Raw genomic sequence first — 24,528 nt, forward strand, 5'->3', positions numbered from 1 at the left:
CATGTTTGGCACAATATTATACATGTGTTGATTTTATTATATTACCAAACAATTGAAACTGCTAATGATTAGAGTCTGGAATTAAAAGTATTCATTTGTTTCACAATTTATTTATTTTTAATTGTTTTTAATAATTCTAGAGCCACAAATTGATTTGCTTTAATGCAATTCGTTACTTATATAAAAGTTTTAGGTTTCCTGAGTTGTGTGATTAAGTAGTTATCACGTCAAACACCAAATAGAGTTACAGAACCATTAAGACCACTTATTATATTTGGTTAAAGGCTTATGGATTCACACTTCAAAGCAGTGCCTAGCAAAATGCTCAGCTGCACTAACAAACAGCAGATGAGATGATCAGAGTCCAAACAGCCAAACGTGGCAACTGAAAATGCATCTAATGAAAGAAGGTATCGACATAAAAAATCCAAGAATTTGCAGATGAGGTTTCTTCAGTCGCACAGCAACTACTTTTTTCCAATTGAACTCAAATTGTAGGTTCAATGGCAATTTATCTTTTAGACTTTATCAAAGGCCCTATTTAGAATCGCTTGATACTGAGGTAAAAAATAAAAGCCAAAGTTCATCTACACATTAATTTACTTTAGCATCCCGATGAATTTTCAAATGTCTAATTTTTAAATCAATTATTATTCCAATGATCCTTTTTTAGGTATTGAATTTACTTATTAATTCAACTATGTTGACAAAATGTTACTGGCACTGCAAATGTGATTAAACTAGCGAATTAAAAATCCTGATCTTAACCTCAGTCTAGATAGATCAAAAATGCTTTTGGATTTGTTTTCCCATATTATAACAAATCTACTTTTACTTCTAGATCATGACTTATCTCTTCCTGGATTAATTCTATCTTTAATAAGAAATACCTTTATTTTTCCTCTCAGTGTTACATTCTATGATGCAGTTCTTAAAAACATAATCTATGTAGAAACATTTATATTGTCCACATCAAAAAACTGAATGTAAATTCCACAACTGTTATCATACAATTTGAACTCTTAACTTTGATTCATCATTCAAGGTCTCTGGATTGTTGGTACAGTAGCATGAATACATAAGTATAGTTAATCAGGTCTATTATTTTTGAGAAATCCAATTTAAAATGACTGGAGAATGTGATGTTTCTCCCTCTTGGAATATAATATAAAAGGCAAATTGAATAAACTTTTAAATTAATTGGTATTGGTATATTATTGTCACATGTACCGAGATACAATTTTGCGTGCTATCCAGTCAATCATTCCTTACATGAGCATATTATGTAGTGCAAAAGAGAAAATAAACATTATGTAGAAAATAGTGTCATAGTTACAGAGAAGTGCAATTTTTTTTAAACTGCAAGTTCTGCAACGAGGTGAAAGACGGGAATGAGAGCATAAGAGATCTGTTCAAGAATCTAAAAACAGCAGGAAAGAAGATGTTCTTAAACCTGATAGTATGTGTTTTCAAGCTTTTGTATCTTCTGCCAAATGGAAGAGAGAATGACAGGGCATGAATGGTCCTTGATTATGGTGAATGCTTTCCTGAGGCAGCATAAAATATAGATGGAATCAATTTTGGGAGGGTTTTTTTTGGAAGAGGTCGGCTTGCTCAATGGACTAGACAGCGTGCATAATTTCTTATGCTCTTAGACAGAGTAGTTGCCATACCAAGCTATGGTTTTATGGAGCAACTGTAGAAATTGGCAAGAGTCTTTGGAGACATACCAAAATTCCTTAGCCTTCTGAGGAGGGATTGGTGTGCTTTCTTGGCCATAGCATTCAAATAATTGAAGGACTTTGATGGTAATAATAAATATATATCATCGCTACTGACAGATGGGCAAGTATATTAAGCTTTTATATTTAACATAACTAGCAACAGCAAGAAAGATATAAAGTTCAGTCGGATTCAACTGCATGAAGGGACAGTGAAAGACGATACAACAGTCTCTGTCAAGGAAGATTCGGATGTACACTTAAGGTAGAAAACTCGTTACAGAAGAAGTGTCAGGCAGCAGTAATGAAAAGGATGTCCTTCAAAGAACTACAGGTGCTCCCCGGCTTACAATGATTCGACTTGCGATAGTTCGACTTTGCGATGGTGCAAACAGCAACTACCCGTAGCAAGCCGCCGCTCGCTTCCGACCACGTGATGCATTTCGACGTACAACACTTTCGGTTTCCGATGGGTTTCTCGGAACGGAACCCCATCGAAAGCTGAGGAGCACCTGTATATGAAAAGGGCAAAGTGCCCTGTTTCTATGTCGCAAAATTTATGAATAATGCACAATGCTCCAGACAAGAATATTGAGGGAACACTCATGTCTTTGTTTAACAAAGTCAGAGCTAGGGGAAATAATTTTGCTCAAATTACTGATTTTTTGAAGGGTTGAAAAAACCCAATACAACAAAAATATTGGGGTTGGCATCGAAACACAAAAGGTATTTTTTTCCCACAGGACCACAAAGAATGCCAATTACAAATAATTTTACTTCCACTATAGGACTGAGATTTGAAACTAGTCTCTGTGTGCTCTTCCACCTCGAAAGATATTATAGGTTCAAGTTCATGTCCGTGTTCATGCTTTCCCCAAACACAAAACTGCCATTCGTTTGATTTATTGATAACATGGCATTGGCTTCCTTGGTGTCCCAGATGGATCTCACAATCTATGCTAAGGAGAAAAAGCATTTGACAAAAATAATTTGAAGTTTCTACCCACATTTCTTCAAGATGATACAAAATTCCAAAGATTCCAATCTAGACTAGATTCTGCAATTGCAAAAAAAGTGTTAAGTACCTTCACTTACAAATACCCATATCTCCATGACTTAAAAAATATCGCACACCATCTGATGAAATAGCCGTGAAAACATTTGCAAACTATGTCTTGGATGCTGCTGTGCCTAAACTTACTTTTGTAAACATTATATAAAAGGGAAAAAAGAATTGCTAAATGGAGCAACTTGTCTATAACTTTTCCATGCATCACTTACCAGCCAAGCAGCTCGAGAAAGCACAGGTCAACTTTTGTTTCCTACTGAAAGGACAGATTCTAGCAATGTCAAGTTTCACAACTTTTAAATATTTTAAACTTGATTTGCATAGAAAAATAAATTAAAAAGAACTATCAATACAACAGAATTTGCACCATTTTATCCAATGTAATTCATTTGGAGATACAACAATTAAGCATACTGAAGAACATTTTGTTAGAATACTCAGTTAGTGAAAGAACTTCGTAAGTCACTTACCAATCGAACAGCATTATCGTGACAAATATATTATTCACTTCTAGAAAATCTTCCATTGTTTAGCCTATAAATTTCTCCAGAATACATTTCACAAATGGAAAGCAGTACCTCTGTTCATAAAACACTCACCATCTTAGTTATCAGCAGTTTTGAAAAGTGAGCACTGCAGTTCAGCTACGGAAAATGGGTCAGTCTCAGGATCAACTTTTTTTTGCAAAGAATGCAGTCAGTTTCAGTCAGTCAGGCACACAACCTAAAGTACAGCATGTAGCACATACTTTTGATTAGAGAGTTTTGAAATAATCACTCTTTGAATCAACGTTGATAATGTAGCAATTTGAAGCCGAGCTGACTATTTACTGTAACTGAACTTGAACCTGGTTTATTTTCAATCAAAAATTAACTATTTTCCAAACTCAAAATTATACAATGGCTACTTGATTTCCTACAAGACTTGCACAAGACTTACCTTCTGTCTAGTCTATAAATGAACAAAGAACACTGTAAACTAAAAACTGGTCTTTACATTTTTTTAAAATACAGCATCAGCGACAAACAAACAAAAAAATTAAAGTTGCTTGTATCAAGTGTGATCAGTTTGTATTTTACCATTTCTGGTAACACATAGCAATTATATTACAGCAGAACATGTACGAGTTCATATGTTCTAAGCACTTTGCGAATTCTGCACTCGTTTTCTACCAAAAAAATGTAATCTGTATTACAATTTTACCCTTCCAATATTTATGTTAGTTAGGTGATCACCAGAGAAAATATGGACCAGTAATAGGCCTTTAGAGTACCAATGATCTTTGGATGGATGTGGTTAATAATTAAGTATTGATTCAATCAATATGACTGGACACTGATGGGGGGATCAGCCAATGTTAATTGGCTTAGTGTATGTGTAAATTGTCCCGTGTGTGTGGAGGATAGTGTTAATGTGTGGGGAAGAGCCTGTTTCTGCATGGTATCGGTATCTCTAAACTAAACTAATCAGTGGCTCACGATGATCAGGTACCTTCAATCTCATTGATGAAGTATTGATCAATAAATGTGTGTATATTGGTCACATCAATGCTCATCTATCACGAGTAATTTTAGAATTAGATGATACCGGTCACATGTAACCATACTTAGGATATAATAATCACTTTGATTTGTGTCACACCAGAGCTTTACATCCTTACATATATTTTAATAAAAGCAATTGAACGAAAGAGGTTGAGTCATGACAGATTAGTTGAGTATAGGAGCAAAGAGGTCCTTCTGCAGTTGTACAGGGCCCTGGTGAGACCGCACCTGGAGTACTGTGTGCAGTTTTGGTCTCAAAATTTCAGGAAGGACATTCTTTCTATTGAGGGCCTGCAGTGTAGGTTCACTAGGTTAATTCCCGGAATGGCAGGACTGTTGTATGTTGAAAGACTTGAACGACTAGGCTTGCATACACTGGAATTTAGAAGGATGAGAGGGGATCTTATTGAAACATAAAAGATTATTAAGGGGTTGGACATATTAGAGGCAGGAAACATGTTCCCAATGTTGGGGAGTCCAGAACCAGGGGCTACAGTTTAAGAATAAGGGGTAGGCCATTTAGAACGGAGATGAGGAAAAACTTTTTCAGTCAGAGAGTTGTAAATCTGTGGAATTCTCTGCCTCAGAAGGCAGTGGAGGCCAATTCTCTGTGCTTTCAACACAGAGCTAGATAGGGCTCTTAAGGATAGCGGAGTCAGGGGGTATGGGGAGAAGGCAGAAACGGGATACTGATTGGGAATGATCAGCCATGATCACATTGAATGGTGGTGCTGGCTCGAAGGGCTGAATGGCCTACCGCACCTATCGTCTATTATTAAGTGCACGGGATGACAGAATTCCTATAAAACAGGCGTAGTAAAAGATAAATTATGTGATTAACACCATTATTCAGATTTGCAATATCTTGAAGTGAAATGATGGGTTTATCAAATCAAATTCTACCTGAACTACTAGTAGTAGAATTTCAATACATACAATGGAAACTATCTTGATTTGATGCATAATCTAATAGTTGATAATATTTGATAATTGCCAACTGGCTGGCTTTTGAAAAGCAATATTTACTCATCATAATAGCAATAATGCTTCATTTTGAAGTGAAAAGCAATTCCAGCCAGAGTTCAGTGTTCAAGTGCAGGTATTCAAGAAGATTATTACAGTACAGATTTCTAGCAGTAATTAAGCTGACATGGAAGACTAGATGACAAGAACAGACAGGCTAAAAAGTTAAAGGTAAGAATACTTTTTTTTTAATGAGTTGTCGAACTCTAATTTACCTTTATTTATATATAAAAGGGGTGAAAGAAAACCATTTGAATAACAGAAAGTAGGTTGTAGTAAAAAGATCAGCTAAGATTTCCATGGGAAATCAGGTAGACACAAGAGAATAATACCAATGCATGGGGATACGAGGAAAAGAGTAAAGAAATAGGAGTGACAAAACTGTTCCATCTGGAAACTCCCCCTAATCCATAACAATTCTACATAAGCTTCAACGATAACTTGGGAGTTTGCCTCTGACTACGCAAACTGGAGTTGTTTGCTGGCATCAATACAATGACCACGGTTGTAATGATCTCAGTTTGAGTAGAGACAAAGGTTGTAATTTTCCTACAAACCCTGCACACTAACTCGTCTTTGAAGCAAAATAGATTGAGAAGTGAGTTAGAACAATTAAAAACCCTTGAATGTTTGGAGTCTACTCTGGCTCAGAATAAGATCATGGCTGGCATGTCATTGTCTAGCAGAAATAGAATGGTAGTTAACTTTCTAGGATAGTGAAATTTCTGATGGCTTTTCAACAATCCTCTTCAGTAGAATAAGCTTAAGAGTTCTGCAACTTTTCATTTTTCTTGTATGTGGAACACTCTAAAGGTCATGTCTGAGTTACCTTTTGCGAGGAGGAATCTGTATCACAGCTCTTTGACCAGAGGATGGGTGGGGTGTGGGGGGCACAAAAGGTGGAAGAGAGTTTAGGAGGATCCCTGCAATGACTTTCCGGAAGTCAGAAAGAAGGGAGATCCCGCTAATTAATTTGTGAGGTGGGTCACGATTACAATATCAGAGGGGTTATCCGGCATGTTTATTCATGATGTCACACCAAAAATATTTATTTGTACACTTTACAAGTAGCAGAAGAAGAAAACCAATGTACCCTCTCGCTGGCCAACAACCACAGCATCTACATTTATGGTCATACCCACTCAAATTTTGTTGGGTGACCATATTATCTACATACCCGAAACATGTGCCTCATTTCAAACTCTGTCCCAGGAAGGAATTTTGCAGGTGACAGAAAACAACTTCAAGGTCATTCATGAACTCTCAGGGAAAAAAAGCAATATACTATAGACTTGGTATTTCCCAGCCTGTTTACACTGGAAAAAAAACTCTGGCAAAGCATTGTGGTGGAATCATGTGGAGATCATGCATAAATAGCTGAAAGACCACAATCTAGCCTATCCTCTAACGAGCAGCAACAGTGCAAGAAATCTGCTGTTTTCACATACTGTTATAGCACTCTAGCCACCTCAGAACCAACAAAAATGGAAGGAATGATAATGAAGTTAGCTGCCAGGATACAGATCTGGGCAGAGAAGACTAGAGGGTATAATTTTAAGGTGAAGGAGTGAAATGTTAAAGGAAACATGCGGGAAAATTTTGTTTCTGCACAGGTGCTCAGAGGAACACATTGCACCTATTCAAAATGTGGTAGTGGAAGCAAATACAAGCATAGCCTTTAAAAGGCTTTTAGATAGACAAAATATGCAGGAAATGGATCACGTGTAGGCAGAGATGATTAGTTTGGCATCATGTTCGGCCATACATAGTGGGCACAAGGGCCTGTTTCAGTGCTGTACCATTCTGTTGCAAGTCATCTTCAATTCCAAGCGACTGTTTAAGATGATGATGTCTTTGAATTATTAAAATTATGACAATATAACAACCTGATCCCAAAAAACGCAGTTTTTGAGGTTGATGTACACTATTTAACTTCAGCACATCTTTGTGATGTGGGAGAGAACCAGAGCATCAGGGGAAACCCCTGAAAAGTAACATTAGCAAATTTGCAGATGACACAAAGTGAACTGTGAGGAAGATGCTATGAGGTAGCAGGGTGACTTGGACAAGTTGTGTGAGTGGGCAGATGCAGTTTAATGTGGATAAATGTGAGGTTATCCACTTTGGTGGTAAGAATAGAAAGGCAGATTATTATCTGAATGGTGTCAAGTTAGGAAAAGGGGACGTACAACGAGTCACTGAAAGGAAGCACGCAGGTACAGCAGGCAGTGAAGAAAGCCAATGGTATGTTGGCCTTCATAACAAGAGGAGTTGAGTATAGGAGCAAAGAGGTCCTTCTGTAGTTGTACAGGGCCCTAGTGAGACCACACCTGGACTATTGTGTGCAGTTTTGGTCTCCAAATTTGAGGAAGGATATTCTTGCTATTGAGGGCATGCAGCGTAGGTTCACTAGGTTAATTCCCTGAATGGCGGGACTGTCGTATGTTGAAACACTGGAGTGACTAGGCTTGTATACACTGGAATTTAGAAGGATGAGAGGGGAACTTATCGAAACATATAAGATTATTAAGGGGTTGGACACGTTAGAGGCAGGAAACATGTTCCCAATGTTGGGGGAGTCCAGAACCAGGGGCCACAGTTTAAGAATAAGGGGTAGGCCATTTAGAACAGAGATGTGGAAAAACCTTTTGTCAGAGAGTTGTAAATCTGTGGAATTCACTGCCTCAGAAGGCAGTGGAGGCCAATTCTCTGAATGCATTCAAGAGAGAGCTAGATAAAGCTCTTAAGGATAGCGGAGTCAGGGGGTATGGGGAGAAGGCAGGAACGGGGTACTGATTGAGAATGATCAGCCATGATCACATTGAATGGTGGTGCTGGCTCAAAGGGCCGAATGGCCTACTCCTGCACCTATTGTCTATAAACCCATCCAATCCATGCAGATAAGACTGTCAGTCAAAGTTAAACCCATTTGAGACAGCTCCACTATCTGCAGCGCCATTGTGTTCCCAAGACATGCAGGTTGGTAGGTTAATTGATCGCTGCAAATTGCCTCTCATGTATAGGTGAATGGTAGATTTAGGGGAGAGTTGATGAGAGTCCGGGGAGAATAATAAATTAAGATTACTATCGGTAGGTTAGTGTGAATGGGTGCTTGATGGTTGGCAGGGATTTGGTGGACTGAAAGGCTTCTTTCTGTGCAGTATTTCTCTGTGACTTTAAGAGTTATGGCATGGATTACATTTTTTAAAATTAGCACTACTAACATCAGACGAAGGTATAGAAATTATGGCATCAAGATTTTAGGTTAGTGAAACATTTGAGGTTTTATAGACAGGATGTTCTTAACCTAAACTGGAGGGCAAAAACAAACTATTTAAACAGAGGATAAGAAGGGTAAATTAGCACTCTATTAGAACAAGGCTAAAAACAAAACAAATAAAACAAAAGTATCTACTGAGTTAATAGAATATTTTGTTAATCTTTGCTAAGAAAACAAAGGATATGTACACAGAATGGAAGAAAATAATAGCACACAATGCCGCGCCAGCCTAAAGAAACACTATCCAATATAATTCCACCTCCCAACTGTTGCTTTGTAGCACTATGAGTCATAGTCACTATAGGTGTCCCATATACCTTTCCTAGTATCTTTTTACTGTGTGCAATTTTTCCCTCAATTCCCACTGAATTCTTTTCCAATCAATGTCCCCATAAACTACTAACCTCTCTGCTCAAAAAAATACCCCCCTCTCCACTTTATTCAACAATCTTATAAATCTTGCAAATCTTCTCTCACACTTTGTAATGTGATAACTTTCTGCGACCTAGCGATTAGAACTTTGGGGAGGGGGGTGGGGGGGAAATCAGTATACAGGGTATATTGGACTTAAGTTGGGTGAAACTTGTTCACACAGGTAGCAGTGAATTTATTGAATAATCTACCTCAAAATACTGTGAAGGCCAGTTAATGAATCTATTAAAAAAGTTGTATGGATTTCTAGACACGAAAGTTAAGGAATATGGAGACAGTAGGAGTAGGATCAACCATAACCCTATTGAATGACAGATCAGGCTTCAAGGGACAAATGCCTCATACTTTTCAATGTTTCCTTTAACAAAACTATACTGACCATCTGCAAATACAAGTAAAGATGTTGTAGGTGCTTAACAGATTAGGCAGCAACCGTGGAGAGAGAAACTGTTAATGGTTCATCAGAACTGGAAAAGCTAGAAAACAAGCATATCAAAGTGCTTTTATTTTTGAGGGGTGGGGGGATGGAAAGAATAAAGTCAATATCTACTTGTGATCTTGTGTAATGATCCTGATCTGATAAGGGGACTAGAGGTAAAAGAGCCATTAGGAGGCAGTGATCACAACATGATAAGTTTTACTCTGCAAATGGAAAGGCAGAAGGGAAAATCGGAAGTGTCGGTATTACAGTATAGCAAAGGGGATTACAGAGGCATGAGGCAGGAGCTGGCCAAAATTGATTGGAAGGAGGCCCTAGCAGGGAAGACGGTAGAACAGCAATGGCAGGTATTCCTGGGAATAATGCAGAGGTTGCAGGATCAATTTATTCCAAAGAGGTGGAAAGACTCTAAGGGGAGTAAGAGACACCTGTGGCTGACGAGGGAAGTCAGGGACAGCATAAAAATTAAGGAGAGGAAGTATAACATAGCAAAGAAGAGTGGGAAGACAGAGGATTGGGACTCTTTTAAAGAGCAACAAAAGTTAACTAAAAAGGCAATACGGGGAGAAAAGATGAGGTACGAGGGTAAACTAGCCAATAATATAAAGGAGGATAGCAAAAGTTTTTTTAGGTACGTGAAGAGGAAAAAAATAGTCAAGGCAAATGTGGGTCCCTTGAAGACAGAAGCAGGGGAATTTATTATGGGGAACAAAGAAATGGCAGACGAGTTAAACCGTTACTTTGGATCTGTCTTCACTGAGGAAGATACACACAATCTCCCAAATGTTCTAGGGGCCGGAGAACCTAGGGTGATGGAGGAACTGAAGGAAATCCACATTAGGCAGGAAGTGGTTTTGGGTAGACTGATGGGACTGAAGGCTGATAAATCCCCAGGGCCTGATGGTCTGCATCCCAGAGTACTTAAGGAGGTGGCTCTAGAAATAGTGGAAGCATTGGAGATCATTTTTCAATGTTCTATAGATTCAGGATCAGTTCCTGTGGATTGGAGCAAATGTTATCCCACTTTTTAAGAAAGGAGGGAGAGAGAAAACGGGTAATTATAGACCAGTTAGTCTGACATCAGTGGTGGGGAAGATGCTGGAGTCAATTATAAAAGACGAAATTGCTGAGCATTTGGATAGCAGTAACGGGATCATTCCGAGTCAGCATGGATTTACGAAGGGGAAATCATGCTTGACAAATCTACTGGAATTTTTTGAGGATGTAACTAGGAAAATTGACAAGGGAGAGTCAGTGCATGTGGTGTACCTCGACTTTCAGAAAGCCTTCGACAAGGTCCCACATAGGAGATTAGTGGGCAAAATTAGGGCACATGGTATTGGGGGTAGGGTACTGACATGGATAGAAAATTGGTTGACAGACAGAAAGCAAAGAGTGGGGATAAATGGGTCCCTTTCGGAATGGCAGGCAGTGACCAGTGGGGTACCGCAAGGTTCGGTGCTGGGACCCCAGCTATTTACGATATACATTAATGACTTAGACGAAGGGATTAAAAGTACCATTAGCAAATTTGCAGATGATACTAAGTTGGGGGGTAGTGTGAATTGTGAGGAAGATGCAATAAGGCTGCAGGGTGACTTGGACAGGTTGTGTGAGTGGGCAGATACATGGCAGATGCAGTTTAATGTAGATAAGTGTGAGGTTATTCACTTTGGAAGTAAGAATAGAAAGGCAGATTATAATCTGAATGGTGTCAAGTTAGGAGGAGGGGGAGTTCAACGAGATCTGGGTGTCCTAGTGCATCAGTCAATGAAAGGAAGCATGCAGGTACAGCAGGCAGTGAAGAAAGCCAATGGAATGTTGGCCTTCGTAACAAGAGGAGTTGAGTATAGGAGCAAAGAGGTCCTTCTACAGTTGTACCGGGCCCTGGTGAGACCGCACCTCGAGTACTGTGTGCAGTTTTGGTCTCCAAATTTGAGGAAGGATATTCTTGCTATGGAGGGCGTGCAGCGTAGGTTCACTAGGTTAATTCCCGGAATGGCGGGACTGTCGTATGTTGAAAGGCTGGAGCGATTGGGCTTGTATACACTGGAATTTAGAAGGATGAGGGGGGATCTTATTGAAACATATAAGATAATTAGGGGATTGGACACATTAGAGGCAGATAACATGTTCCCAATGATGGGGGAGTCCAGAACAAGGGGCCACAGTTTAAGAATAAGGGGTAGGCCATTTAGAACGGAGATGAGGAAGAACTTTTTCAGTCAGAGGGTGGTGAAGTTGTGGAATTCTCTGCCTCAGAAGGCAGTGGAGGCCAGTTCGTTGGATGCTTTCAAGAGAGAGCTGGATAGAGCTCTTAAGGATAGCGGAGTGAGGGGATATGGGGAGAAGGCAGGAACGGGGTACTGATTGAGAGTGATCAGCCATGATCGCATTGAATGGCGGTGCTGGCTCGAAGGGCTGAATGGCCTACTCCTGCACCTATTGTCTATTGTCTACAATAGAGTGGAGACCAAGACTGTCCAGATTTACTCTTGCCAGCTGTGATGCCACAGTGGTAGAGTTGCTGCCTTACAGCGCCAGAGATCCCAGTTCGATCCTGACTACGGGTGCTGTCTGTATGGAGTTTGTACGTTCTCCCTGTGACTGTGTGGGCTTTCTCCGGATCCTCCGGTTTCTTCCCACACTCCAAAGACATACCGGTTTAAACCAGCATCTGCAGTTCTTTCCTACACTACTGGTTTGTAGGGTAATTGGCTTCTGTAAAAGCAGAGAAGCAGACCATAGTAACCGCTGCAAATCTGCAATAAATGAGTGCTGGAATTAGTTAGTGTGACAGATGAAAGGCCTTCCATCAGAACAGGTGGTTTTGACACAAGTCGGAACTGAAACAGTTGGAGTCAGTTGCAAGTCCCAAAGACTACAATGTGCCTCAATAGAATAAGATGTGTCCGACCTGCTTGTTACATGTGACACTAATAAACCTAGACCTATAATTGTATGTGTTGAAGTTCAAACATAAAAGGAGTGGGTGTAGGGGGGACAGTCAACTGGAAGCTTAGGGAAACCCTTGCACATTCCCTTTGTTCTCTTCTTCCCACTTCGCCCTCTGTAGCTTAAATCATGCTATTTTTTTGTTCTTTTTCCAGTTCTGAAGGATTATTGTACTGATAGATTTCCTCTTTTCCTTGCCATGTATACTGACGTACTCAATATTTCTAGCCTTTTTTTTTGGCCTTATTTCAAATTCCAGCATGTATGGTTTGGTTATGCTTCCATGCTAACTGTGCTTTTCCTAAAGATTGATATATGCAACCTTCCAAAACATTGGAGAAAAAAAGTGGGTGAAATTGGACGAGGTACAGATCAGTGTGACTGAACAACAGGTATGAGAACAGAGAATAATAAGTTTATTCTCACATACATTGTAATGATGTGCCCAAACCAATTCTTCCCCTCACTCAATGTTTTTATTCAGTTTCATTATTATGATTCTCATAAAGATGACATTTCAGCATTGATGCATGTCTACCAAAACTGTGCACTTCTTCTGAAACCAGAATAATGTGCTTTTCTATGCATTCGAGATTCAACAGAATCTAGTGAAAACATTTTACAACTTTATTGCATTCGGGTAATATTTATTACGATGCTTTCAAATCATTTAAGAAATGACAACTAGAGGACCGGGAGCAAAAATAGTTTAATACAATACGGGACAATGATATAACTCAGGGGAAACATCACGCTTTTGCTAGATTTTCCCCCGAATAGAGCACTGGTGCAGCTTCTTGTCCCCATCAGTAACCAGTCCTACAAAAACGGTCCTCTCCTTGGCGGCAGTGACAGGCAGGTGGCCAACAGATGGCAGGATGGGCTTCCTTGTTAGTGTTTACAACCGCTCACTACGACCCCGCGCTGGCTCCAGTGTCCCTACTGCCTGCGCTGTCCCAGTGCTACGATTTCCCTGCCAGTGCTTGGAGATCCCGTTCGCTCGCGGAGCAATCCTCCCACCCGCCCCCCCCCCCAAACTGGACGCCGCGCTGTTGCCAGTGCCTCGCGCCGCTGGAACCCGCGTTGTTACCAGGAGACCTCTGGACGCCCGCGCTGCCCCCGGTGCCTCGTCCCACTGGACGTATGCACTGCCTTGGTACCCAGTGCCACTGGGACGCACACCCTGACCTTAATGCCCCAGTGACCCCGTGCCCAGTGAATCCCCCCCAGTGCCCAGTGCCACTGGGACGCACACCCTGACCTTAATGCCCCAGTGACCCCCCCCTCCCGTGCCCAGTGAATCCCCCCCAGTGCCCCGTGCCACTGGACGCCCACCCCCGTGCCCACTGGACCACAACCGCCGTGGCCACCAGCGGCTGGTGACCAATGACCACCAGGTGCCTGTGCTACTGGATCAACTCAGCCGCTCGCTCTGGCAGTGTGTCCATTGCCTGCCCCAAGTGGGCGAGAGAAAGATGGCGGGGGAGGAAGTGGGAGGCATGATGATGAGATGGAGGGAGAGGGGAAGACAGAGGGAGGGAGGAAGGAATGGGGGAGAGAGGGATGGGGGGAGGAGAGAGAGACACGGGGGGAGAGACGGGGGGGGGGGGGAAGAGAGAGACGGGGGGAGAGAGAGACGGGGGGAGAGAGAGGGACACGGGGAAGGAACGATGAGAGGGAGGGAGAGGGAGAAGATGTATGAGGGGATGGAGGAGGAGGGGGATGCAGGAAGAGGAGAGAGGGACTCCCCTCCACCAAGCGCCGATGGCGCGTCCGTCGCCGAGAACAATGGAGAATCGGCCGGGGGGGGGGGGGAAAGAATATGTCGAGAAGGGAATCGTCGAGAGCGATGGAAGCCACGGGCGGCTGAGGGAGAAAATATCCCGCCTCGTACCTGAAAGGAAGGGGGGGGGGGGGGGGGGAGTGATGAAAAAGATTTTTTTTTTTTAAAGAAAAAAGAAAAAAGGTAGGAAAAGCTGTGAGGAAACTGAAGGGGGGGGGGAGAGACGGTTTGGAGGAGGAGGAGGAGGGAGGGTAAAATGAATGGGGGTGAAAGAAAAAAAAATTCAAATGAGTTATAGACATTAGGATCTGGTAACGGCCACGATTTCCATCGGATTCAGAGCACGAGAATAATAAACATGCACGGGGGAGGATATGAGAAGGGGGGGGGGGGGGAAGGAACATGTTGTCGGCGGTGGCGCAGCCAGGCTCTCGAAGGTCGACACGATCGTTTATCTGAGAATTGTTTATCTTGTTTGTTTTTTTTTGCTTCCCGACATGAGGAGGGCATTGTCATGATCTCCCCCTCCCTCTCTCCTCCACCTTCTCTTCTCTCCTCTCTCCATCACCGCCGCCAGCCTCCTCATGTCCAAACAGTTCGTTCCCCTCGAGGTTTTTTTTTATAAAAAAAAAACTTGTTTTACTCACCCGCCACTAAAGCCGCGGGATCTTCCCTCTTTTTTCCCCCCCTTTTTCCTCAGCTGCTTGCAATACGGTGGTGACGGTGGGGGGGGGGGGGGAGAAAAAAACCGTTGACGGATGCAGCGCCCAAAGAAAAACCACACTCACACACTGAGAGATAGAGATAGATAGAGATAGATAGAGATAGAGAGAGCGCGAACGCACAACCCTCACAAAAACATCAACACGCAGACTGGGTAGAGAAGGGGGCGGCGGCCATGCCTGACCCTGCCTGGGGAGGGGCGGGACATCATCCGGCCAATGGGCAGCGGAGGGAGGCGGGGCCTCGCCTCCCATTGGCGAGAAGCCGCGTCCGTCAGAGCGCGGGCCGGGCGAAGCTGGGTTCCCATTGGTCGTTCAGGATGTCCGTCATCGCCAACCGCCGCCGCGCCCCCCCCCCCCCCCCCTTCCCCCCGCAGTCTCCGGGCTGAAGCTTCCAGAATGTGGGTGGGTGGGCGGCGCAGTCAGAGCCAGCCAGGCCACGGAGACAAGAGAGATCATGGCGGGGCATCCCATCCCGTACGTAGCATCGCACCCAGGGCAGAGAACCAGAAAGATGGGGGCTATCCGCGCACCACAGCATAGCACCCTGGGCACAGAGACAAGAGAGGTCATGGCGGGGCATCACATCTCGTAGCATCGCACCCAGGGCAGAGCATCAGAGAGATGGGGCATCCGGGCAAATAACACAGCACCCTGGGCAGAGAGATGGGGCATCCGTGCAAACAACAGCATATCACCCAGGGCAGAGAACCAGAGAGATGGGGGCATCCGGGCAAACAACACAGCACCGTGGGCACAGACATAGGGGCATCCGTGCAAACAGCACAGCATAGCACCCAGGGCAGAGAACCAGAGAGGTGAGGGCATCCGTGCAAACAGCACAGCACCCTGGGCACAGAGATAGGGGCATCCGTGCAAACCACACAGCACCCTGGGCACAAAGATAGGGGCATCCGTGCAAACAGCACAGCACCCTGGGCACAAAGATAGGGGCATCCGTGCAAACCACACAGCACCCTGGGCACAGAGATAGGGGCATCCGTGCAAACAGCACAGCACCGTGGGCACTGAGATAGGGCATCCGTGCAAACAGCACAGCACCGTGGGCACTGAGATAGGGGCATCCGTGCAAACAGCACAGCACCGTGGGCACTGAGATAGGGGCATCCGTGCAAACAGCACAGCACCGTGGGCACTGAGATAGGGGCATCCGTGCAAACAGCACAGCACCGTGGGCACTGAGATAGGGGCATCCGTGCAAACAGCACAGCACCGTGGGCACAGAGATAGGGGCATCCGTGCAAACAGCACAGCACCCTGGGCACAAAGATAGGGGCATCCGTGCAAACAGCACAGCACCGTGGGCACAGAGATGGGGGCATCCGTGCAAACAACACAGCACCCTGGGCACAGAGATAGGGGCATCCGTGCAAACAACACAGCACCCTGGGCAGAGAGATGGGACCAGGGCAAACAACACAGCACCTTGGGCACAGAGTTAGGGGCATCCGTGCAAACAACACAGCACCTTGGGCACAGAGTTAGGGGCATCCGTGCAAACAACACAGCACCCTGGGCGGAGAGTGTAGGGAAAAAAACTGGATGCTGGTTAAAGTCAAAGGTAGACATAAAAAGCTGGAGTAACTCAGGGGGTCAGGCAGCATCTCAGGAGAGAAGGAATTGGTGACGTTTCGGGTCGAGACCCCCAAACGTCACACATTCCTTCTCTCCAGAGATGCTGCCTGAGCCGCAGAGTTACTCCGGCTTATTGTGTCTACCCTGGGCATCTTTGCAAACAACACAGTCAGCACCGTGGGCAGAGAGATGTGGCATCCGTGCAGATGATGCAGCATCCTCCCCTTGGAGAGAGAGAGAGAGAGAGAGACGTGGGGGGGGGGGGGGGGTGGTATCTGTGCAGTGAGAGCAGTACCTTGCAGATAGTATAGCACCTTGGGCAGGGAAAGGAGAGGGGGAGTATCCGTGCAGATAGAACTGCACAACAGAGAGAGGTGGGGGGACGTTCGTGCAGAGAGCCCTGCATCTTTTCCTGAGATGGAGATAGGATAGAATGAAGAAGGGTCTCGACCCGAAACGTCTTCTATTCCTTCCCTCCAGAGATGCTGCCGGACCCTCTGAGTTACTCCAGCATTTTGAGTCTATCTTCGACTTAAACCTGCATATGCAGCTCCTTGGAGACAGATAGACACAGAATGCTGGAGTAACTCAGCGGCGGTGGCTCAGCGGTAGAGTTGCTGCCTTGCAGCGCCAGGGACGCGGGTTCGATCCCGACTATGGGTGTTGTCTGTACGGAGTTTGTACGTTCTCTCCCCTTGACCCGCGTGGGGTTTCTCCGTGATCTTCGGTTTCCTCCCACACTCCAAAAAGACGTACAGGTTTGCAGGTTAATTGGCTTGGTATAAATATAAAATTGTCCCTAGTGTGTGTAGGATAGTGTTAATATGCGGGGATCGCTGGTCAGCGCGGACTCGGCGAAAGGGCCTGTTTCCGTGGTGTAACTCTAAACTAAAATAAAAACGAAATATCCAAGTTTGCTGATGATACAAAGATAGAACATAAGTGGGATGTGGGGAGGATGCAGAGAAGCTTTAGTGAGATACAGGATGACAAATGGACAAGGACATGGGAGGTGGAACATGATGAGGGAAAATGTAGGCCATTCATTTTTGTAATACTAATTGAAAGGCAGACATTTTTAATGGTGAGAGATTACACAGAGTTCGTTTTCATAAGGATATAAGTACGTAATAAATAGCAACTACGTTGCAACCTGCTGTTCATCAAAACTGCTCATCTGTTTTATGCTATTTTCCTGGATTTCCCCCACTCACCCATCTTGCCTCTATCCTCTGAAGTCTTTTACATCCTCCTCAGTACTGACATTCCAACCTAATTTAATACCGTTAACTGGATGTCCTTGTGCATAATTCACTTGAAGTTAATGTGCACGTTCAGCAAATTGTGTGCTTTTGCAAGAGGATTTGAATACAATGGTATTCAACATGGAGGGTGTTGAATCCGTGGAATTACTTGTCACAGAAGGCTGTGGAGGCCAAGTCAATTGATATTTTACAGGCACAGATAGATAGATTCTTGATTAGTACGGGTGTCAGGGGTTATGGGGAGAAGGCAGGAGAATGGGGTTAGGAGGGAGAGATAGATCAGCCATGGTTGAATGGCGGAGTAGACTTGATGGGCTGAATGGCCTAATTCTGCTCCTATCGCTTATGACTGCCGTCTTGCTCCAACTATAGAATTCTGGAATATGGTGTATGTCTAGTCTCCATATGGAATGATCTACTTGCAATACAGTGAGCACAATGAAAACTCTCCATATTGAGGATGGTGGGTCCTAATATTTGTGGGAAAGTTGGGAAAGTAGGCCTGTACTGAGTTAAAAATGAAAGGTGATCTTATTGAAACATACATGCCTGCAAAGAGCTTGACAGGGTAGATGCAAAATTAATGTTTCGACTGCTGTGGCTAGAACCAAAGGTCAAAGATTAAAATAAGAGTTTGGCCTTTCAGACTGGGGTGAAAAACAATAACCAGGGGTTGATGAATCTATGGAACTCATTACCATCAATGGCTGTGAAAGCCTAATTGCAGAGTATATTTAATGCAGCAAAGTACTGGGTGATTCAGATACATTTGTAAAGTTAATTAGCTTACATAACAATTGTCACTGTGAGACTCTTACTCTTTTAAGGATTATGTCTATTCTCTGAGCCGCACCAATCCTTTTAGAAAGGTCCAGTGGCAGTATGTGAAGTGTTCCTGGATGAATAGCGTGCATGTTGAGTTCCTGTAACCCCGGCATTCCCTCTCTCTCTATCCTTCCTCCACCCAAATCGCACCAGCTTCTCGTTTTCATCCGACAAACAGCTAGCAATGGCCTGTTTCCTTTATCGTCGTTACATTTTTGCATATATTTCACTCATTGTTCTTTATCTCTCCACATCATCGCCTATATCTCAAGTCAAGTCAAATTTATTTGTCACATACACATACACGATGTGCAGTGAAATGAAAGTGGCAATGCCTGCGGATTGTGCACAAAAGAATTACAGTTACAGCATATAATAAGTTAATAAGTTACTAAAAATAAATAGTGTAGACAAAAATTTAGTCTCTGGAGTTATACAAGTTGACAGTCCTGATGGCCTGTGGGAAGAAACTCCGTCTCATCCTCTCCGTTTTCACAGCGTGACAGCGGAGGCATTTGCCTGATCGTAGCATCTGGAACAGTCCGTTACTGGGGTGGCAGGGGTCCCTCATGATCTTGCTTGCTCTGGATCTGCACCTCCTGATGTATAGGTCCTGCAGGGGGACGAGTGTAGTTCCCATGGTGCGTTCTGCCGAACGTACTACTCTCTGCAGGGCCATCCTGTCCTGGGCAGTGCTGTTCCCAAACCAGACTGTAATGTTGCCGGACAGGATGCTCTCTACAGCCCCAGAGTAGAAGCAATGAAGGATCCTCAGAGACACTCTGAATTTCCTCAGTTGTCTGAGGTGGTAAAGGCGCTGCTTTGCCTTACCCACCAGTGCGGCAATGTGCGTTGCCCACGTCAGATCCTCTGTGATGCTGACTCCCAAGTATTTAAAACTGCTCACCCTAACCACTGTAGACCCATTTATCTCCAGTGGCGTGTACGTCCTTGGATGTTTAGCCCTTCTGAAGTCCACAATCAGCTCCTTCGTTTTAGTGACATTTAAGAGGAGGCTATCGTTTCCCTTATCCCTAACCAGTCTGAAGAAGGATCTCGACCCGAAACGTCACCCATTCCTTCTCTCCAGAGATGCTGCCTGTCCCACTGAATTACTTCAGCTTTTTGTGTCTATCCCTAGTTCTATGTAGTCTCACCCTCGCATCCTACACACTGGGTGCAATTTACAAAAAACGATTCATCTACAAACCTTCTCCAGGAGAACATGCAAACTCCATACAGACAGCACCCTTGGTCAGGATCGAACCCGGGTTTATGGCGCTGTGAGGCAGCAACACAACCGCTGCCTTTAATTCCTACAAATCTTGTCAGCCTGTAATTATGCCACTTCCTCTGAAAGAAACGGAGCAAATCTTGCAGTCCTACGGTAAATCATATACCGTGGACAAATATATTTAAAAAACAAGCAACGAGAAAAAGATGTACGCAGATTTGCTGTGTCTAAATTGTTTTTGATGAAAGATTGTGTTATAAAGAGAAAAATGGAGCATAGGGCCATTTTTAAGGCGCCACAGTTAAGGGTAGAACGTGATGTTGTGGAGCTTTGACTGGGATTATGAAGGGTTAAAGTGGTGTGAATAATGATTTTTGCCGCCTTCCAACGTACTTCCAACGAAGCCCGTTGCTGAGTGTACAGACGTTCCCATAAGAAAATGTGTAGGAAGGAACTGCAGATGCTGGTTTAAACTGAAGATAAACACAAAATGCTGGAGTAACTCAGCGGGAGAGGCAGCATCTCTGGAGAGAAGGAATGGGTGGGTGACGTTTTGGGTCGAGACCCTTCTTCAGGCTGGTTAGGGAAAAGGGAAATGAGAGATATAGACGATGATGTAGAGAGATAAATGCCACCGTACCGCCCTTCAATATTACACTTTGCACATATATATTACACTTGACCTCATTGCTCGATATAATGATCAGCTGGATATCCAGCGATGGTATCTGTAACATTCCATTGGCCACAGCTCAACCTAGAAATGAAAATGCTCTGTTTCTGTCTACACCCTCTTTTCTATCTGTTAATAAATTATCAGTGTATCATCTCAATACAGTGCACTCCACTTTGTTTAATAATGTATTGTGTGGAACTTTATCTAAGGTACTTTGAAATTCAAAACACACTATCACCGCCTTACCATTCTCTATTCTGATGAACTTGCTGGGACAGCCAAACTACTGCATTATCTTCCACAAGCCATCTCTGCTGATAGTGTCGAAGGCCTTTGTCAGATCGATGATGGTCACGAACAGGTCGCTGTGCTGCTCTTGGCATTTTTCCTGGAGTTGGCGTGCAGCAAATATGTCGACAGTTCCACGTCCAGCACGGAAACCGCACTGGCTTTCTGGAAGGAGACCCTGCTCAAGGTGTTGAATGAGACGGTTGAGCAGGATGCGAGCCAAGATCTTCCCAGCTATGGACAGGAGGGAGATGCCTCGATGATTGTCGCAAGACTGGCGGTTGCCTTTCCTCTTGTAGTTGTGGACTATTCTGGCATCTTTCAGCTGTTGTGGGACCTTCCCTTCATTCCACATGGACTGGAAGAGTTCAGTCAGCTTCTGCATCATGACAGGGCCTCCTGCTTTGTACACCTCAGCAGGAATTGCATCTGATCCTGGTGCTTTGCCACAGGAAAGTTGCTTGATGGCCTTTGTGACTTCTTCTTCTGTCGGGAGGTTGTAAGGTCCTGGTTGATCTCCATCTGAGGTAGGTGAGTGATGGCCTCGTCGTTGATATTAGCTGGGCGATTGAGGACCTGGTTGAAATGTTCAGCCCATCTCTCAAGAATCTGCTTCTTCTCTGTCAGCAACTGGGTCCCATCTGCACTGAGGAGGGGAGAGGAGCCAGAGGACTGGGGTCCAATGCGTCGTAGCTTTGGCTGTCCCAGCAAGTTCATCACGATTGTCCGGCAGTTCCATGACGGCATGATGGTGAAAGTGCCAGATGATGGAGACGAGTCGGAAGCCTTTCCAGTGACAAACGGTGTGAAGCAAGGTTGTGTTCTTGCCCCTACACTCTTCAGCATGGTCTTCTCTGCCATGCTGACTAATGCCTTCCGTGACTGCCAGGATGGAATACACATCAGGTATAGGACTGACAGCAGGCTGTGCAACCTCAGGCGCCTGCAAGCTGTTACAAAAGTGGGGTACCGCAAGGCTCGGTGCTGGGACCGCAGCTATTTACAATATACATTAATGACTTGGATGAAGGGATTAAAAGTACCATTAGCAAATTTGCCGATGATACAAAGCTGGGTGGTAGTGTGAACTGTGAGGAAGATGCTCTGAGGTTGCAGGGTGACTTGGACAGGTTGTGTGAGTGGGCGGATGCATGGCAGATGCAGTTTAATGTGGATAAGTATGAGGTTATCCACTTTGGTGGTAAGAATAGGAAGGCAGAGTGTTATCTGAATGGTGTCAAGTTAGGAACAGGGGACGTACAACGAGATCTGGGTGTCCTAGTGCATCAGTCACTGAAAAGAAGCATGCAGGTACAGCAGGCAGTGAAGAAAGCCAATGGAATGTTGGCCTTCATAACAAGAGGAGTTGAGTATAGGAGCAAAGAGGTCCTTCTGCAGTTGTACAGGGCCCTAGTGAGACCACACCTGGAGTACTGTTTGCAGTTTTGGTCTCCAAATTTGAGGAAGGATATTCTTGCTATTGAGGGCGTGCAGCGTAGGTTTACTAGGTTAATTCCCGGAATGGCGGGCCTATCACATGTTGAAAGACTGGAGCGACTAGGCTTGTATACACTGGAATTTAGAAGGATGAGAGGAGATCTTATCGAAACGTATAAGATTATTAAGGGGTTGGACACGTTAGAGGCAGGAAACATGTTCCCAATGTTGGGGGAGTCCAGAACAAGGGGCCACATGTTTAAGAATAAGGGGTAGGCCATTTAGAACTGAGATGAGGAAAAACTTTTTCAGTCAGAGAGTTGTGAATCTGTGGAATTCTCTGCCTCAGAAGGCTATGGAGGCCAATTCTCTGAATGCATTCAAGAGAGAGCTAGATAGAGTTCTTAAGGATAGCGGAGTCAGGGGGTATGGGGAGAAGGCAGGAACGGGGTACTGATTGAGAATGATCAGCCATGATCACATTGAATGGCGGTGCTGGCTCGAAGGGCCGAATGTCTATTGTCTATGGAATAGGTGACTTTTCAGGTCGAGATCCTTCTTCAGACTCAATTCGAAACATCACCTATTCCTTTGCTCCAGAGATGCTGCCTGACCCACTGTGTTACTCCAGCATTCTGCATCTATCTTTGGTGTAAATCAGCATCTGCAGTTCGATCCTGTACATCAGTAGATCTTGATCTTGATCCAGTGGTTGTTATTTTAAGGCTGTTACCCTGTTGCAGCTTTTGTAATGTAACCAACCTCTCTCTGGGTTGCAACAATGTTGAAAGAAAGTTCCAAACAGTCTGTGAAGAACCCTTGAATAAACAATATGGACTTAATTTAAACTTCTCATGTCTCAGTGTAGATCCCACATTCCGCAAAAGACTTTGTTGTAGGTTAAGAAACTACTAAGAACACATACTTTACATCTGTCGATCCTTACTGTAAAAAAAATCCAATATCAATTTTCACTTCTCAAACAGTTTGTTCTTGACAAAGTAAAGATTTTTTTGTGATGAGTGTTTTGAATTATCCTCTAATTTGATTTATTTATCACTTTGGGCAATCATTGTGGGCAAGGCCAGTATTTATTGTTGATCCCAAGAAGTTAATGGTGAACTACTAGGTTTAGATTTATAACTGTCATGTGTACTGAGGTACGGTGAAAAACTTTGTTATGCATGCTATCTAATCAAATCAGATAATACAATGCAGATAAATACAATCAAGCCAAACTCAAGTATAAGAGCTAATGTACGGATTACATGTTAATAATTATTTTAGATATTTACAACTTAGAGATTATGTAAAATCACACATGCAAGAATATAAGTTTAGAGGTCCAGAAACACTTGATGAAGAAGGGTCTCGACCCGAAACGTCACCCATTCCTTCTCTCCCGAGATGCTGCCTGACCTGCTGAGTTACTCCAGCATTTTGTGAATAAATCGATTTGTACCAGCATCTGCAGTTATTTTCTTATAACACTTGATGTATGCCTGAATCGACATTATAACTCAAATAAATTAATATCTTTTATTTACAATATTCTCCTTGACATTGACATTCCGTCATCAGAATCTTATAGACGAGCATGGGAGGACGAATTGAATCAATTTATAATGCAAGATATATGGGATGAAAGTTTACAACATATACATCAATGTTCATTGAATACTAGACATTCCTTAATACAATTTAAAATAATACATAGATTACATTATTCGAAGACGAAATTAAATAGGATTTTTCCTAGTATCTCTCCTATGTGTGATAAATGTCAATTTCAAGAAGCTAATTTAACTCATATTTTCGTAACTTGTATAAAAATGCAAAACTTCTGGTTGGAGATTTTTTAAATAGTTTCTAAAGTTATTAATAAAAAATTAGATATGGACCCAAAATTAATTATATTAGGATCATCAGAACATACTACAAATTTTACAGTAAGTCAGGTACATTTTCTTGATTACAGTCTAATAACTGCGAAAAAACTAATACTTAAATTTTGGAAAAAACCAATAACCCCCACAATTAAAATGTGGACTATGGAAATGACAGAGACCCTGCATTTGGAAAAAATAAGGTTTGCCTTAATCGACAAACCTGAGTTATTTTTAAAAATATGGTCTCCATTTATTGAATTTTTAGAAAAGTAAATGGGTTTGGCACAGGACTAAAATAAAAAAAATAAAAAATTTAAATAAAAAGTTGAAACTTGAGTTGGGGGTTGGAT

At 43.3% G+C, this 24,528-nt stretch overlaps 1 protein-coding gene across 18 annotated transcripts in view; it reads right to left on the bottom strand.

The window, feature by feature from the left end:
* Positions 1-15,139, bottom strand: part of LOC144599000 (sodium/myo-inositol cotransporter-like) — a 34,687-nt gene extending 19,548 nt beyond the window's left edge. For 11 of the 18 annotated variants that reach the window (XR_013547946.1, XR_013547944.1, XR_013547942.1 and 8 more), the window contains exons 1-2: positions 14,894-15,139; positions 3,390-3,513 (exon numbers count right to left, since the gene is read on the bottom strand). The gene's annotated coding sequence lies outside the window, so the exon portion shown is untranslated. The other 7 variants (XR_013547948.1, XR_013547947.1, XR_013547945.1 and 4 more) reach the window with 5 other exon arrangements.
* Between the last annotated feature and the right edge of the window lie 9,389 nt (positions 15,140-24,528).

This window comes from Rhinoraja longicauda, chromosome 12 (genome assembly GCF_053455715.1).
Source record: "Rhinoraja longicauda isolate Sanriku21f chromosome 12, sRhiLon1.1, whole genome shotgun sequence".
NCBI classification, from domain to species: domain Eukaryota; kingdom Metazoa; phylum Chordata; class Chondrichthyes; order Rajiformes; family Arhynchobatidae; genus Rhinoraja; species Rhinoraja longicauda.